Genomic DNA, 16,201 nt, shown 5'->3' with positions numbered 1-16,201 from the left:
TCTGGGAGGATTCCATGTGCTGTGGAGCAACTAAACCCATGCACAACTACTGAGCCCGCACTCTAGAGCCCACAAGCCACAAATACTGAGCCTGCATGCCACAACTCTGAAGCCTGAACACCTAGAGCCCCCGCTCAGCAACAAGAGAAGCTACCCCGATGAGAAGCCTGTGCACCCCAAAGAAGAATAGCTCCCAGTTGCCACAATTAGAGAAAGCCAGCATGCAACAGTACCCAGTGCAGCCAAAACAAATAAATACAATTTTTAAAAAGAGTTTGTGAATTTTCATATATATAATTACTTTGCGTTTCATCATCTTCAAAAAATGAACAATATTCATTTCACAGATTTGATAAGCTGATGAAATGGGATGTAAGGGCTTTACTTTCAAAAAAAAAAAAAAAAGTTCCCCTTTCCTTATAAGTCTCTCTAGAGATTGGGACATTTATTAGTAGTTCTCAACCTAACTATGAAAAATCTTTTATTCTCCACAGATTCCAGGTCCCCAAAGACTTTTGTCTATCAAATGCACTGATATTTTATTAACCAGATATATACTGTCTAATCAGTTCAGTCGCTCAGTCATGTCCAACTCTCTGTGACCCCATGAATCACAGCACACCAGGCCTCCCTGTCTATCACCAACTCCCGGAGTTCACTCAAACTCATGTCCACAGAGTCGGTGATGCCATCCAGCCATCTCATTCTCTGTCGTCCCCTTCTCCTCCCGCTCCCAACCTCCTTTCCCAGCATCAGAGTCTTTTCCAGTGAGTCAACTCATCGCATGAGGTGGCCAAAGTATTGCAGTTTCAGCTTTAGCATCAGTCCTTCCAATGAACACCCAGGATTGATCTCCTTTAGAATGGACTGGTTGGATCTCCTTGCAGTCCAAGGGACTCTCAAGAGTCTTCTCCGACACCACAGTTCAAAAGCATCAATTCTTTGAGTCAACTCGTTGCATGAGGTGGCCAAAGTATTGCAGTTTCAGAACACCCAGGACTCATCTCCTTTAGAATGGACTGGTTGGATCTCCTTGTAGTCCAAGGGACTCTCAAGAGTCTTCTCGAACACCACAGTTCAAAAGCATCAATTCTTCAGCAATCTGCTTTCTTCACAGTCCAACTCTCACATCCATACATGACCACTGGAAAAACAATAGCCTTGACTAGACGGACCTTGGTTGGCAAAGTAATGTCTCTGCTTTTTATTATACCATCTAGGTTGGTCATAACTTTCCTTCCAAGGAGTAAGCGTCTTAATTTCATGGCTGCAATCAGCATCCGCAGTGATTTTGGAGCCCAAAAAAATAAAGTCTGGCACTGTTTCCACAGTTTTTCCATCTATTTCCTAAGAAGTGATGGGACCAGATGCCATGATCTTTGTTTTCTGAATGCTGAGCTTCAAGCCAACATTTTCACTCTCCTCTTTCACTTTCATCAAGAGGCTTTTGAGTTCTTCTTCACTTTCTGCCATAAGGGTAGTGTTATCTGCATATTTGAGGTTACGGATATTTCTCCCGGCAATCTCGATTCCAGCTTGTGCTTCTTCCAACCCAGCGTTCCTCATGATGTACTCTGCATATAAGTTAAATAAGCAGGGTGACAATATACAACCTTGACTTTTTTTCCTATTTGGAACCAGTCTGTTGTTCCATGTACAGTTCTGACTGTTGCTTCCTGACTTGCATACAGGTTTCTCAAGAGGCAGGTCAGGTGGTCTGGGATTCCCATCTCTTTCAGAATGTTCCACAGTTTATTGTGATCCACACAGTCAAAGGCTTTGGCATAGTCAATGAAGCAGAAACAGATGTTTTTCTGAAACTCTCTTGCTTTCTCCATGATCCAGCGGATGTTGGCAATCTGATCTCTGGTTCCTCTGCCTTTTCTAAAACCTGCTTGTACATCTGGGAGTTCACGGTTCACATATTGCTGAAGCCTGGCTTGGAGTATTTTGAGCATGACTTTACTAGCATGTGAGATGAGTGCAATTGTGCGGTAGTTTGAGCATTCTTTGGCATTGCCTTTCTTTGAGATTGGAATAAGAACTCTCAAATTGTCAAAGACATAAAAACTAATGAAACTCAATGCTGGGTTCCTGAGGCATAAGCACATGTTTCATTTCATTAACAGCCTGCAAATCACTGCAATGTATGGTAAGGATAGTGTGGTGATTAGTCCCAAAGATTTGAGTTAATATAATTACTGGCCAAAGATACATAGTATTTCACCTGAATAATTCTATTGAGAGCAAATACTAGGCTTTTTGCAGCATTAAAAAGAATTCATTCCTATTTCTGCAGATCACTGGGGAATACACAATTTATGTATAAGTTAGTGATTTTCTACGTCTGGAAAACTACTGGTTACCCTGCAAATTTGTTTCAAGCCAGATTCATTAGTAACACTATCTTCAAAATCAAAAGTTGTACATATTTATCTATAAAGGTAGGTAGTGCTATCCTGTGTACTTCCTTTGTTTTTATAAAAACAAAATCCAAACCCTTCACCAGAGACTTCTGTGATCTGCCCCTTGCCAGCTTCATCTAACAGTCTCCCCTCAGCTTCCCACTCCTCAGTCATGACTAGCTGCTTCCGACTTTAGGGCTCTTACACCAGCTGGCCCTCTTGTCTGCTTCACTCTTCTTGCAGACCATCATATGGCTGGCTTTTTGCGACTGAGGTGTCAGAATAAATATCATCAGGGAATTTTTTCCTCAGCACTCAATCTAAACCCTTCCATCACTATCATTTCTTCTTGTTATGGCTTCTTCATAGCATCGGTGACCTAAATTCACTTATTTATTTATTCGCTGTTTCTCTCCCAAACCACCAAACCCCACTGGTATAAAGAATTCCACAAGAGCAGTCTACCAGCTGCCCTATCTCCAGTTCCTAAAACAGTACCAGGTAACCAATAGTCACTCAATAAATATTTGCTGGCTAACCAGCCAAACTGTTTAAGATTATTCTGGGGAAGGTCTATGATTTGTTAAGAACTTATTTAGCATTTAAAACTGCTGATTCAAAAGGAATAAGAAATGTTCTTTTGATTAAAAAAAGAGTAAGAAATGTACACAATAATCTATTCAACCAGTGGGCTTTATTTTATGACAATCCTTTGGGATAGATAAATATGAAAATCTATTCATGTTTCACACACCTCATAGGTCACCTCATGCAAAAACTGAGTAAATCTTCTTTTTTTAATTTTAGCTTTATTGCAGTCTGACATTTAAAACTGACTTTTCTTATAATAACATATACCATGAGCTGCTAGCCACTCAATCTAATAACATTTTTCCTGCCAAGAAGCAAGAAGGCTTCTAAGAATGTAAGAAGTACAGATTGGGAAGCCATAGCTGACATCACAGTGAAGTGCCAGCATGGCCCAAATCAGGGAAGATCCTGTTCTCAGCTATGACAGGAGAGAAGGAAGGAAGGAAAAGAATGATCAGTCCAAGGAAAATCAATGTAGTTCTGATTTCGGTTGACAAACATGAATATCTTCAAATCAATTCAAAACAAGAGTCAACTGGAATCTTATAGCTTGAGACATTAAATCCCTGCTTTGACTATCTGAGGTCTCTAGTAAAAGAAATGATCACACAGTTCACCAGATCTGGGCTTACATAAGAAAAACAAGTGCTTGTGGAAAACAAACAAACATATAATCCCCAGTACTATATGCTACATTTGCTTATTAATTTAAAAATATTTTCAAAGATACTTATATAAAGTGGAGAGATGTGAATAAAAATAATAATGACTTTATTTCTGAGTTTAGAAAATATTTGGAAACTAAAAGAAACATTAAGAAAAGGTATAAAACTCAATGGTTTAAAAAACGCAAACTCCCTGAATGTAACACAAACCTGTATTTACTTTTTTAAAATTGGAGGTTGCCTCTTTTGGAGGTAATATAAAAAGGAGACAGTAAGCAGATAATTCACAGTTGAGGTGAGTTTACTTATCAGTCAAAAAGAAATATTAATATCAATCTTTAGGCTAACTTGCTTACATAGTATTCAACCAAGTGGAAAGCACAACTAGCATAGAGCTAGAAGCAGGTACCAGAATGACTAAGAACGGCATTTGCTCTTTTTTTTTTAATTAAGAAATAAAGAAGTACTGAAAGTGTTATTTTTTCTAAAGATCATATACTTAATTTCCTATTTTTTGCTGTGCCATATTTCACTGACTTCAACATTACAAGCTGCTTAATGAGAAGCTATATTTCACTTTTCATCACTTCTGCTCACAAAACTGATGTTTCCAAGGTCCAGTCCCATTCATGAATGCTAGAAAACCACATATAGGAGAATTTTACCTTACAGTTAAGTATTTTAAGATAGAAAGAAAGTGAAGTTGCTCAGTTGTTTCATACTCTTTGAGACTGTATGTAACCTGCCAGGCTCCTCTGTCCATGGAATTCTCCAGGCAAGAATATTAGAGTGGGTTGCCATTTCCTTCTCCAGATTATCTTCCCAACCCAGGGATCAAACCCTGGTCTCCCACACTGCAGGCAGACTCTTCATCATCTCAGCCACCATGGAAGCCCTATTTTAAGATAATAATATGTCTAAAAGTGAGGATTCTCTGTTAGTTAAGAACTCAAAATGCTAGATAAGTAAATTTCTGTAGGAGACTATATATTTGTCAAAGAAATAGCATAAACATATGCTTTTTACTGATAAAAAACAGGAATTTTCTACCGATCAATTTTTTAAAAAACTCAGCAACAAACAAAGTGTACAACCAGAGTCCTATTTTCTCTCAGAGGTTACAGGCCTAACTCTGTGTAGCCTATTCATTAGACTCAGACTCTTTCTTTTGAATTTCATCTCCAAACTGGATATATCTGAAGATCTAGAGATCTTCACAATGGTTGATTCCCAGCAACGCCCCCCAAATTTTTCCTCTTGTTTCCTATTAAACTCTCAGATCTTGGCTTACCTCTCATGTTTATTTTAGTAAAAGGAGATTAAATGCTCCTATGTGTTTAAACCAGTCTCCCTGTCTTCAGTCTCTTTCTTCCTCAATTCATTCTGTACTCTGCATCTAGATTCATTTTCAAAAGATGAATGCTCTGATCGGATCTTATTCCTCATATCAAAACTTCCTGTGCTCCCGCATAAAGCCTACACTTCTCAACCTAGCACTCAATGACTTCCATAGTCCTGATCAATCTTTATGCCCTCACTGCCATTATTTTCTAATTATACAAGCCTAGGCTTCTGTCAAATCAATCTTCTGTCCTCCAACTTGTCCTGAACTTTCTATCTTGGCTCATGCCATTCCTACCACACAAAGAATGTCTACCACTCCCTCTCAGCTGCCACTGCTCAAGGCCCCTTTGCATCTCTGCATTTATTTATGTAAATAAGGACATACAAAAGATATGTTCTGCCCCACCCAGCAAAACTGGCCCCAAATTTTCAAACCCAACAACTGCCAGCTTTTATTAAATGCCTACTATGTGCTCAGCAGTCTTAAACAGTATTTCTAATTCTCTCAACAATCCGATAAAGTAGGTATTATTACTTATTCTCCTTTAACAGATGAGAAACCCAAAGCTCAAAAATATCAAACTATATATTTAGTAGATATCCTCAAACTGTATACTCAGTAAGTTGCCTCAAATCTTACACTGAGTAAGTGGCAAAGCAAGGATATCAACACAGGCTGCTTAACTCTACAGGTATTGCTCTAAACACTAAGTTGTGTAGTTTGAGGGTTGTTTTTATTTTTTAAGTCTGAATCATGTGACGATCCGTCTCTATCTGAAATAATTTAGTTTTACATATTTCTACTTACTACACACTATAAAATAAGCCTTCTCATGTTTGTTATTTTATTAAAGGGAGAAGATTAAATACTATTTCTTTTCAAGAAAAGAACAATACTGAAATTATAATGTCAAGGAACATCTTTTTTGTCGCTAAGATTACTTTTACTAAAATATTTTCAAAGAAATTCATTCCAAGCAACTTTTTCAAAGATGACTGCAAATTAATAATCATACCATAATAATAATATAATAAATAAAAATAAACCCATCATTGATGGTTTTACAGATTGTTAATAATATGAGAATTTTGTGATCACCACCCAAGAACTGCAATTGGTATCTATCAAATTGACAAAGAGTGTAAAAACTGACCTACTCAATGCCATTGAAGGTGCAGTGAGACACACATTCATACACAGGGTAACCATCCTTTGATCCAGTTATTCCACTTCTGGGAATCTACCTCACAGGAAAATTAAAAAAAAAAAAAACACCAGAGATGCAATCAAAGATAAATGTACAAAAATGTTTGTCCCAGTGTTATTTAAAATAGTAGTATTATAAAGATCAACCTAAGAGTCCCACACTAGGAGAACAATAACCTGTTCAGAGATAAAAGGAGGAGCAAAACCACATTTATAGAAGTATAATTTCAGAGTTTTTTTTTTTTTAATTGAAAAGAAGTAAGAAAGGAGAAAAACTAAAAAAACGTAAATCTAAATGTTTGTAGAAATTATCTCTGGAAAATAGGTTTATGGGTAATCTTCAATTTCTTCTTTACATTTACGCTCTTTTCAAAATTTGCCACCACAATGAACATGAATTAGCTTAAGCAAGAAAAAAAAAGGTTTAAGCAGTTATAACCCCTGAAATATGGCCCTGAAACAAACAAGGGCATACTGCTTAGACTAGAAACTACACTTCCTACTGCAAAGAAAGCGTCAAACTTGTTTTCTTTCCAGCTTTTATTAGGCTCACTTGTACTTTTAGATTGTGTAAAGAATGTCATCCAAAACTCAGTAGTACTCATGAAATCGCACAAGGCTATCTAAAATTCAGCCAATACTCCAGCAGAAAGCACCACAGTTAAACGAACTGTTTTATTGTATGCCTACTGAGGATAATAAATGTCCAATTAATCCTAACTCAAAACATGCAAAATGGAAAAACCAGAAAAACTATTCTCATTTCACAAATTAACTAAATATACTGTTGTTGCCTTATAAGCACATCATAGTTAGGTCTGGGAGGAACTTGAAAATAAAGCTGGCAAACTACCAATAACATCACTAAAAATGCACACTGATGCATTTGACTACTATCTTTTAGTGAATAGTTAACTTCAGTGGCACAGGATGATTTTAATCGTTGTAGAAAAAATATTAAGCTGTCCTTCCAAAAAAAAAAACAAACACAAAAAACCTCCAAAACGTCTCACATTAAACATTAGAATTAAAACTGTTAGCTGAACCAGGAAAAAACTTACCTACAATGTAGCATATACGCACAAAAGCAATTTGGAAAAAGACCAACAGAAGTAAAACAGGCAGTTGAACAAGCAATTCTTATTTTACTATATACTTTAACCAATGTGAGACTGGTTTGCTCGAATACTAAAAAGCTGTTAGAAAATAAGACCACAGAAATAGTTGTTAGCAACTGAAAGAGAATTAAAATATCACAAAGATTTTACTTAGAAAATGAGTATCGTTCGATTTTTACTCAATCATTAAAATACAACATTTATTTATAAAACATATGTCAGGTTCTGGCAAACAAAATAAATTACTAGACTATAATAAATTCCTTAGAGTAGAAACTACAGCCCTACATCTCAGTTTCCATTAAACAGCCTAATACTGGGTCACTCAAACATCTGTTCAATGACTGAATCTGAAATCTATTAATGAAAGTAGGCAATATTTCCACAACTACACAATGAAATTTAAAAGGTAGTTTAAAAGACATCAGTGATTTGTGATAGACACTGAAAACTACATAAAACCCAAAGATTAGTGTTAAATGTCAGCTGCTAAAATAATTAAGTTACAGTTGCTTGCTTAATATTCTATACAATACTTGTCTAGAACAGAATGATCCTATGAATTTAAAAACATCATGAAAAATAGTGACCAAATTTATTCTCCGGATCACACATGTGACAGATCTGAAATGTTCAGTCTGCAGTAAGAATTCCTACTACTGCTAACTTAGAATCTTACATAAGTGGCATCTGGGCTTTGTCCAAAGAAACAGTTGTACCCAGTTCTTTGTGTCTCTTCAACTTTACACTTTCCTCACTGATAACTAAGCTACAGTTCTATCCTAGCAAAGTTATGAGTAAGTATAACATAGCACTGCAAACAACCATGCATGTTACAGGCATACATATGTACTTGTGAATTCAAAGTAAGTCATCTCAAATTTTAATTAATCCAACAGTGTCTTTTATCAGTTATGTGTAGTTTAATACAGTCCTATCCTTATGAGATATAGCCTACTTTAAATATATTCTGAAACCAAACATAGAATTATACATTTAATCCTAAATTTGGTTAATTCTACCATTCCACACTTTGAACCACTCTCTTATCAATGTGAACTAAATAAATAGGGTGGAGATAGGAAACTATCTCTATCCCTGGAAAACTGGATATGCAAAAAAATCTTCTTTTCCAGATTTATCTAATCTAAATTTATACAGCCTAAATAAGTCATTAGAACTTTAAAAAAAGCCATTAGTCTAATAATTGAAAATAATTTCATAGAATATATTTAATCCTCCACGTGTATATCATGTACTTCTGAAAATTATAATAAAAGGATGGTTTTTAGACCACTTAACAAAAGGACACTATCTCAACTCCACCTTAACCATCATACACAATTTCCTTTGCACCTTTTACCTCTAAAAGGCCTATTTTCAAGTGAAAGTAAGAGCAGGGCACGGTTCTCTGCTGAACTGCTTAATGGATCAGTACACTGTGATAAACTAAGTTTAAGGTTCAATACTAATCTGGATCTTTTAACTTTGAAACAAACTGCTCTCTTAATCAGTCATCTCAAAACTGAATGCAAACGGGATTGGAGACAGCGTGTATGACTCTTCACTGCATACTCATAACCACTATTACAAAAATCAACACGTAAAATGGCCAATACTTTCTCAGTATCTTTATTTTAAACAGTAATCATTTCCACAAGATATGAATTTGGCATTAAGTCATATAGCAGTATATGGCATCAGAACGAGCAGAAAATACTTGGCAATATGCCATAACTCTTTTTAAAATTGATGAGTTCAATTTAAAAGGAACATTAGGAGGAAGTAAGTTTATGTTCACAATTTTAAACTCACCACAACATTAAGATATAAATGCTTTATACAAGATATTTTTATTGACCTTCTTAAATGAGAATTTTAGAACTGGGAGCTTAGAGGTTATATGAGTTTCAATGGACATTTGCTGGGTCCCTAGCATGTGTGAGACACAGTGCTTGGTGCTTGCAGGTAAACTCCATTAGCTCAGCCCACTCACTTTATGGATGCTGGAGTTTCTGCTCATGTCAATTCAAGCCTTTTAGACTTCTGAATTAGAACTGCTGAGCAATGCCATCACAATAGTATAATTCTATTAAAACAGACTGATATCATCCTTCCTCATAATCTAAATAAAATTTCAAAGAGGCAATGTTGACTTAACAGAAACAATAGTCTCTGTGTTTTGAATAACTTATAAAGAATTACAACAATTTAAAAATTCAACTATGAGAGTCCTCAACTAAGTGCTAGTTGCATAATCTACTGCAAAGAACAAAACATGAGGCTATCAGAGATTTAAGATTCTAAAGAAATACAAAACAGAAATTAAACTAATTGTTGATACCACTGAAAAGTCCTTTTATAAGAAACAAGAATTAATATGAAAAATTAGGTGCTTGACTGGGATATCTATTCTTTATAAAAGATCACCAACCATATACTAACAAAGTTCTTGAGTAACAGTAAACACTGGCAAGTTTTTAAGTTATTTAACTATGAGATCACAAATTATGACATAATATAAAACTTCCTGAGGGCAGAGACCCTGTCTAATCCAACTGTTATCCCCAACAATTAGCACCCTGTTATTAAAATGTTAAAGAGAGAGTTGAACAAACGTTATGAACTCATGTGAGCTAGCTACTGGAAAATTCAACCTAATGATCTAAAAGGTCTCTTTTTATAATTCAAATTGTTTAAGTATTAAATAATATTCAATCAAGTGACACTGCGTGAAACTTCAGATCAACAACTGTGGCTGTCACTTTAGTACAAACTACTCTCTGAAAGAATTAATAGCTACACCAAGAAGACAAGTATATTTATATACTTTGATTCAGTAGTCCTTCTGGAAATCAATTCCAAGGAAATAGTCAAAAAGAAAGAAAATGCTGCATACACAAAAGTGTTCATTTCACTGTCATTTTCAATAAGGGGAAAAGGAAACTATCTATATGCCCAAGAGCAGGTTCAGTTCAGTTCAGTTCAGTTCAGTCGCTCAGTCGCAGGTAGACAGACTATTTTGCAACCATGCAAAAAGGTTTAAAATGAACGTTAATCTCCTAATTGGTCTTCCTGCTTCCACTCCCTGCTGCTGCTAAGTCACTTCAGTCGTGTCCGACTCTGTCCCCAAATTGATTTCCACATAGCAGCCAGAACAGTTCCCATAGACTTAAGTCAGAACAGTTCTATCTTCTACCCAAAACCCTCCAGTGGTTTCCCATTTCACTCAAAGTAAAATTCAAAGTTCTGACCACTGCCTACAGGCTTTAGTGGCCTCAGACACTTCTCTAATCTCAAGCTCTCTCATTTTCCCTCCTGCTTACTGGCCTTCTCCAAAAGGCCAAGTACACTGAGTGGTCTGTGCCTGTTATCTTCTTCCTCTGCTGCTGCTGCTGCTAAGTCGCTTCAGTCGTGTCCGACTCTGTGCGACCCCATAGACAGCAGCCCACCAGGCTCCCCCGTCCCTGGGATTCTCCAGGCAAGAACACTGGAGTGGGTTGCCATGTCCTTCTCCATGTCTTCTTCCCCTAGACAGCATAAATTCCTCACTTTCTTCAGGTCTCTACTCCAGCATCATGTCCTCCCTGACTACCCTTCCTTGCCACTCTCTGTAACCTCTAACCACACTTTACTCTTCTGCATATTTCTTACCATCTAACTTATTCAGTATTTATATGGTTATGGCCCATCTCTTCTGATTAGTATATAAACTCCATGATAGCAAGGACTTTGTTTTATTCACATAATAGGCATTTAAAAAGCACTTGTTAAACAGATACTGAATACTGATACAATAATTATTAACTACACAAAAAAGCATGCATATAAACAAACTTGCAAGAGAACAGGAAAAATGATCTGTGAACATTTTCAAGTGCTGATCATACTGCTAAGGAGTTTAAACAACAAAAAATGTAAGTCAGTCATGATTATGATTTTCAGCTGTCAATAGTGACTATGACAATCTTACCTCCCTCAAATTCATTTGCTTAGAATTATTATGAGAACTTTTCCCATAAAACTGTTAAAACAGTCCTAAAATCTTGTTCCCAAAGACCCGAAGTTTAGTCTGTGAGGGTAGACACTCATGCTTGAGGTCACACAGAAGGGGAACAAAGGCTTCTGAACAGTTTTAATATAGAAGCAAATAATACTCAGAGTTTACATTTAAGACAAGCACCCACGGTTGGCTTCAGAGAGTCCCTGAAGATATAAAATTCTGTGCCTAAACATCTATTACTTCTTTCCTGAGGAGAGAGTCTATATGTGCTTTTCATTATATTCTCAAAGGTGTCAGTGGCCCAGAAAAGGTTAATAATTACTATTCTGTATGTTGGAAGTGAAGTGAAATCTAATTTGAGCTACCTCTCAAAGGATAGAAAATATATAAAACCAAGACACATCTTTGCAATAACTCATTTCATTCAAGAAATACCAAGTGCCTACCATGTGCCAGGCATGGTGTGATTTTAAGCACCTTACACTTAACCATATTTTGTAGTACATAATTCAAAATACACAGGAAACAAGATTCACTGAAACACCAGACTAAAAAGAAATCCAGCAAACACAAATATAATTTCCAACAGAAAGTGGTATAGGAAATCATAATAAAGACAGAAAGGAGCTCAGGGCCTGATTTAGTGCTTATTATGTCAAAATATCCACAGATATCAGTTACATCAAAAGAAAAGAAAAACTACACACACGTGTGCCCACCCCCACACACAGTGACAGGAAACCAAAATAAAGTTTCCAAATCCTGTTTCCAGCAGCATCCCTTCTGAGACTGCCCTTCAACATGCTTTTGAAGGTAGGAGCTCCACGTTAAAACTAAGAGCTGATACTTTTTATTGTGATAAAAATAAAAAGAATCATCTCAAACCCAGCAAACAGAAAACTGTGGCCACCTGTACGACTGTGACCCATTAACCTCCTGCCCTGTTATTCCCTTTCTTTTTATACCCCACTTCCTTCAAAGCAGTGACAGAATGGTCTTCTCTCCCAAAACGGAATGACTCCTGAACGCTACTTCTTTTTCCAAGAGGTCAAAAGGTCCCCTAAACTCCGCTTCTTAGCCCTGTGAGTTGATTTCTTCCTCTCATCTTTTCCCCATAGCAGTAAATTTCACAATTGAGCTGAGGACACCGTCCTTAACTTCCTGAACAAGGGGGCAAAAAGACACTCCTACCAGTCCCTGCCTGAAGGAAGACAAGAATCGCACGGTGACCTCTTCCCTAACAAAATTCAGGGAAGAAGCAGAGACCCAAGACAGGCAACGCCGAAAAGGCGAACACATGGCATGCTACGGAAGACACGGGGGACAGAGGGCGGGAAAGGGGCTGAGAGGTGGAGTGGGGTGTAAAGACGTCAGCTCTGTGCACTAGCGGAATGAAGAAATGGGAGATCCCGAACCCTGACAAGTGAACACAGAAAGGACACCGCTCCCGTCTACCGACACTTCTCCAGCAGTCAAGGGAGGTCAGAAAATTCACCCAACCCTCCAACTCTCTTCTTCGCGTGCCCCCCAAAGGGTGAACTGGGTTTGAAAGAAGAGCTGACCCTAGTCAGGGTACAAGCAAGAAAAATGAAGCGATGTCCAATCCAGTACCTCTCTCAGGCAGCAAGGGGCGAGGGCACTGCGTCCGGGGAGATGGCGAGGGAAATGGGCTTGTGCCATGACACCTCGGGGAGTTGGAGGGTGGGGGACACAATGTCCTCTTTCTCTCCCACACCCGGCCCGGGCCCCTCCCGTCCCTCTCCCGCAGGCCCAGCCACAGTCGACCGGCTCGGTCCGCGGGCGTGGTTGGCTCCGGCCCCGGTGGCGGCGGCCGGGCCTCCCCGAGTCCTGGCCCCTCCCGCCGGCCAGGCCCCCGGGCCGCCGCCCCGGACACCGAGGGAACCCGGAGGAGGAAGGGGGAGCCGGGGACTGACCGGCGACAGGAGCCGCCCCGGCCCGGACTCGTCCGACCCGCGCCCCTCGCTCCCTCTGGGGCCGGCTCCGGCTCCCCGCCCCTCACTCACCCCCCCGGTCCGGCACCTCCTCCACCTCCTCCTCCTCCTCCTCCCTCCTCTCGGCCGTGGCTCCTGCTCTGGCTCTACGCGGCGACGGCGGCGGTAGCGGCCTCGAGAGCAGCGACGGCGGAGCCTCCAGAACGCGCACGCACGCAGCACGCAGGCCCCGCCCCCAAGTTTCGCCCCGCCCCTTCGAGTCGGCGTCGGCAAGCTTTCTGCCCCGCCTTCCCCGCGGCTTTCCGGAGTCCGCTTAAAGGGGCCGCGCAGGAAGGAGAAGGAAGAGCTAAGAACGCCGTGGGGGAGGAGTGGGGACCTTCGGCTTTTCGCTTGGGCTGGGTGGTGGAGGGGGGAGGCCGGAAAGGAAATGAGAAACGGTTCGAAGATTCTGGAGGAGAAGAATTTTGGAGGGAATACGACCATTTGACAAGTAATAATTGAGCATCTAGTAGGTGCCAGGCACTGTCCTAGGCGGAGAGAATAATGGAAGTAAAGACCTTCATGGAGCTTACATTTTAGTGGGAGAGAAGAGACAACAAACAAAAATTTAGGAAAGTGGTAAGTGGAGTGAAGAAAAATAAAACCAGGAATGGGATGAATTCATAGATGGCCAGGTATTGCCCCTTCAGTTCAGTTCAGTTCAGTTCAGTCGCTCAGTCGTGTCCGAATCTCCACGACCCCATGAATCACAGCACGCCAGGCCTCCCTGTCCATCACCAACTCCCGGAGTTCACTCAATCTCATGTCCACAGAGTCGGTGATGCCATCCAGCCATCTCATTCTCTGTCGTCCCCTTCTCCTCCCGCCCCCCTTAGAGGAACCCTACAAGCACATAAGCACGTATGACTTGAAGGAATAAGCCTAGCAAATACCTCGGGAGGGGAGGGGGAAGGGGTGGGAGTCTTTCCAAGCTGAAAGAACCTCGGCTGTACACGCAAAGGTAGAGATAGCCCGGCATGTTGCAAGACCAACAAAAAAGGCTAGTGTGGCTGAGTGTAATCAGCTAGCCACAGAGCAGTAGTAGGTGGAAAGAGGTGATGGGGGAGGTCAGATCCTATGGAACCTTATGGGCTGTTATTAAGAGCAACAGAAAGCCATGGGAAGGTGAGCAGAGAAATGACCGCATCTAGTTCACATTTAAAAGAGTTACTCTTGCTATTATGTGTAAAATACACAACAGGGAAGCACAGTTGACTTCAAGGAGACCAGTGAGGAAGCTCTTTGTGGTCGCTTGGATGGCAGCAGAGGAGTGAGAAGGGGTGTATCAGAATGTATTCAGATACACTTTGAACTGGAATGGATTTGGCAGAGAATGTGTGAACGAACAAAAAGCTCATGGATGATTCTTAAGTTCAGGACCTAAAGGGTAAGTTAGTGGTGGTATTAGTGAGCTGGAGAAGATTTAAAGAGAAGAAAATTTGGAATGGGGGAAGTAGGAATTCTGTTTCATATGTTACATAAAGTGCTTGTTCTACATCCAAGTGGAGATGTTGAGTAAACAATTGGATGGATATATGAGTCTGAAGATACGAATTTGGGAATCATTGGCACATAGATCCTTTTTAAGCCTTAGGTCTTACATAAAATCACTTAGGAGGGAGAGTAGCTAGTGGAGAAGATGAAAATGAACTCCAACCTTTGGAAATTCTGTAGAAGAAGAGAAGGAACTACCAGATAGGAGCCACACCATGAGAGGGTGGAGTGTTGGAAGATAAGAGGATTGTTTCAGGAAGGTGGGAGTGATCAGCCTTATCAAATACTGTTGAAATAAATAAGGTGAGGACTGAGGGTTTGAATACAGCATTTGACCTGATGAAGGATGCTGATATCCTTGAGGAAAGAGTTTCAGTGAAGTCATGGAGGAGTAACTCTGATTAGGGTGTGTTAACGAGATGGGAGGTGAGGAAGCAAAGTGTTTATAGCAAGTCAAAGCAGCTCTTGAGGACCTTTGCCCTCAGGATCCACTGAGAGAGGAGTACATGGGATCGTTGTTCAGTCGCTCAGTCGTATCCAGCTCTTTGCGACCCAGTGGACTGCAGCATGCCAGGCTTCCCTGTCTTTCACCTGAAGCTTTCACCCTGTCTTTCACCATCTCCTGGAGCTTGCTCAAACTTACGTTCATTGAGTCAGTGATGCCATCCAATCATCTTGTCCTCTGTCCTCCCCTTCTCCTGCCTTCTATCTTTCCCAGCGTCAGGATCTTTTCCAGTGAGTCAGTTCTTCGCATCAGGTGGCCAAAGTACTGAAACTTCAGCTTCAGCATCAGTCCTCCCAGTGACTAATCAGGGTTGATTTCCTTTAGGATTGACTAATTTGATCTCCTCGCAGTCCAAGGGACTCTCAAGAGTCCTATCCAACACCACAGTTCAAAAGCGTCAATTCTCTGGCACTCAGCCTTCTTTATGGTCCAGTTCTCACATCCGTACATAGTAGTTGTAGTAGCGTTAGTCACTCAATAGTGTCCGACTCTGTGTGACCCCATGGACTGCAGCCTGCCAGGCTCCTCTGTCCATGAGCTTCTCCAGGCAAGAGTACTGGAGTGGGTTGCCATTCCCTTCACCGGGGGATCTTCCTGACCCAGGGATCAAACCCAGGTTTCCTCCATTGCAGGCAGATTCTTCACCATCTGAGCTATAGGGAAGCCCCCAAAAGACTCCTAGGAAAACCATAGCTTTGACTAGATGGACCTTTGTCAGTAAAGTAATGTCTCTGCTTTTTAATATGCTGTCTAGGTTTGTCATAACCATTCTTCAAAGGAGCAAGCTTCTTTTAATTTCATGGCTGCAGTCACCATCTGCAGTGATTTTGGAGCCCAAGAAAATAAAGTCTGTCTCTCTTTCCATTGTTTCCCCATTT

The 16,201-nt window shown here is 40.1% G+C and overlaps 1 protein-coding gene across 4 annotated transcripts in view; it reads right to left on the bottom strand.

Moving 5' to 3' along the window:
• The window catches only part of RAP1A (RAP1A, member of RAS oncogene family), a 77,918-nt gene extending 64,446 nt beyond the window's left edge, over positions 1-13,472 (bottom strand). The window contains exon 1 of one of the 4 annotated variants that reach the window (XM_055404068.2): positions 13,358-13,472. The gene's annotated coding sequence lies outside the window, so the exon portion shown is untranslated. Of the gene's footprint in view, positions 1-12,944; positions 13,201-13,357 lie in introns of those variants that run through there. The other 3 variants (XM_055404064.2, XM_055404066.2, XM_055404063.2) reach the window with 3 other exon arrangements.
• Positions 13,473-16,201: the final 2,729 nt, after the last annotated feature.

This window comes from Moschus berezovskii, chromosome 4, assembly GCF_049115385.1.
Source record: "Moschus berezovskii isolate FMDL1 chromosome 4, NW_MosBer_1.0, whole genome shotgun sequence".
Lineage (NCBI taxonomy): Eukaryota > Metazoa > Chordata > Mammalia > Artiodactyla > Moschidae > Moschus > Moschus berezovskii.
Note: the sequence above shows the minus strand (reverse complement) of the source record. Positions and strands in the feature narration are given on the sequence as shown.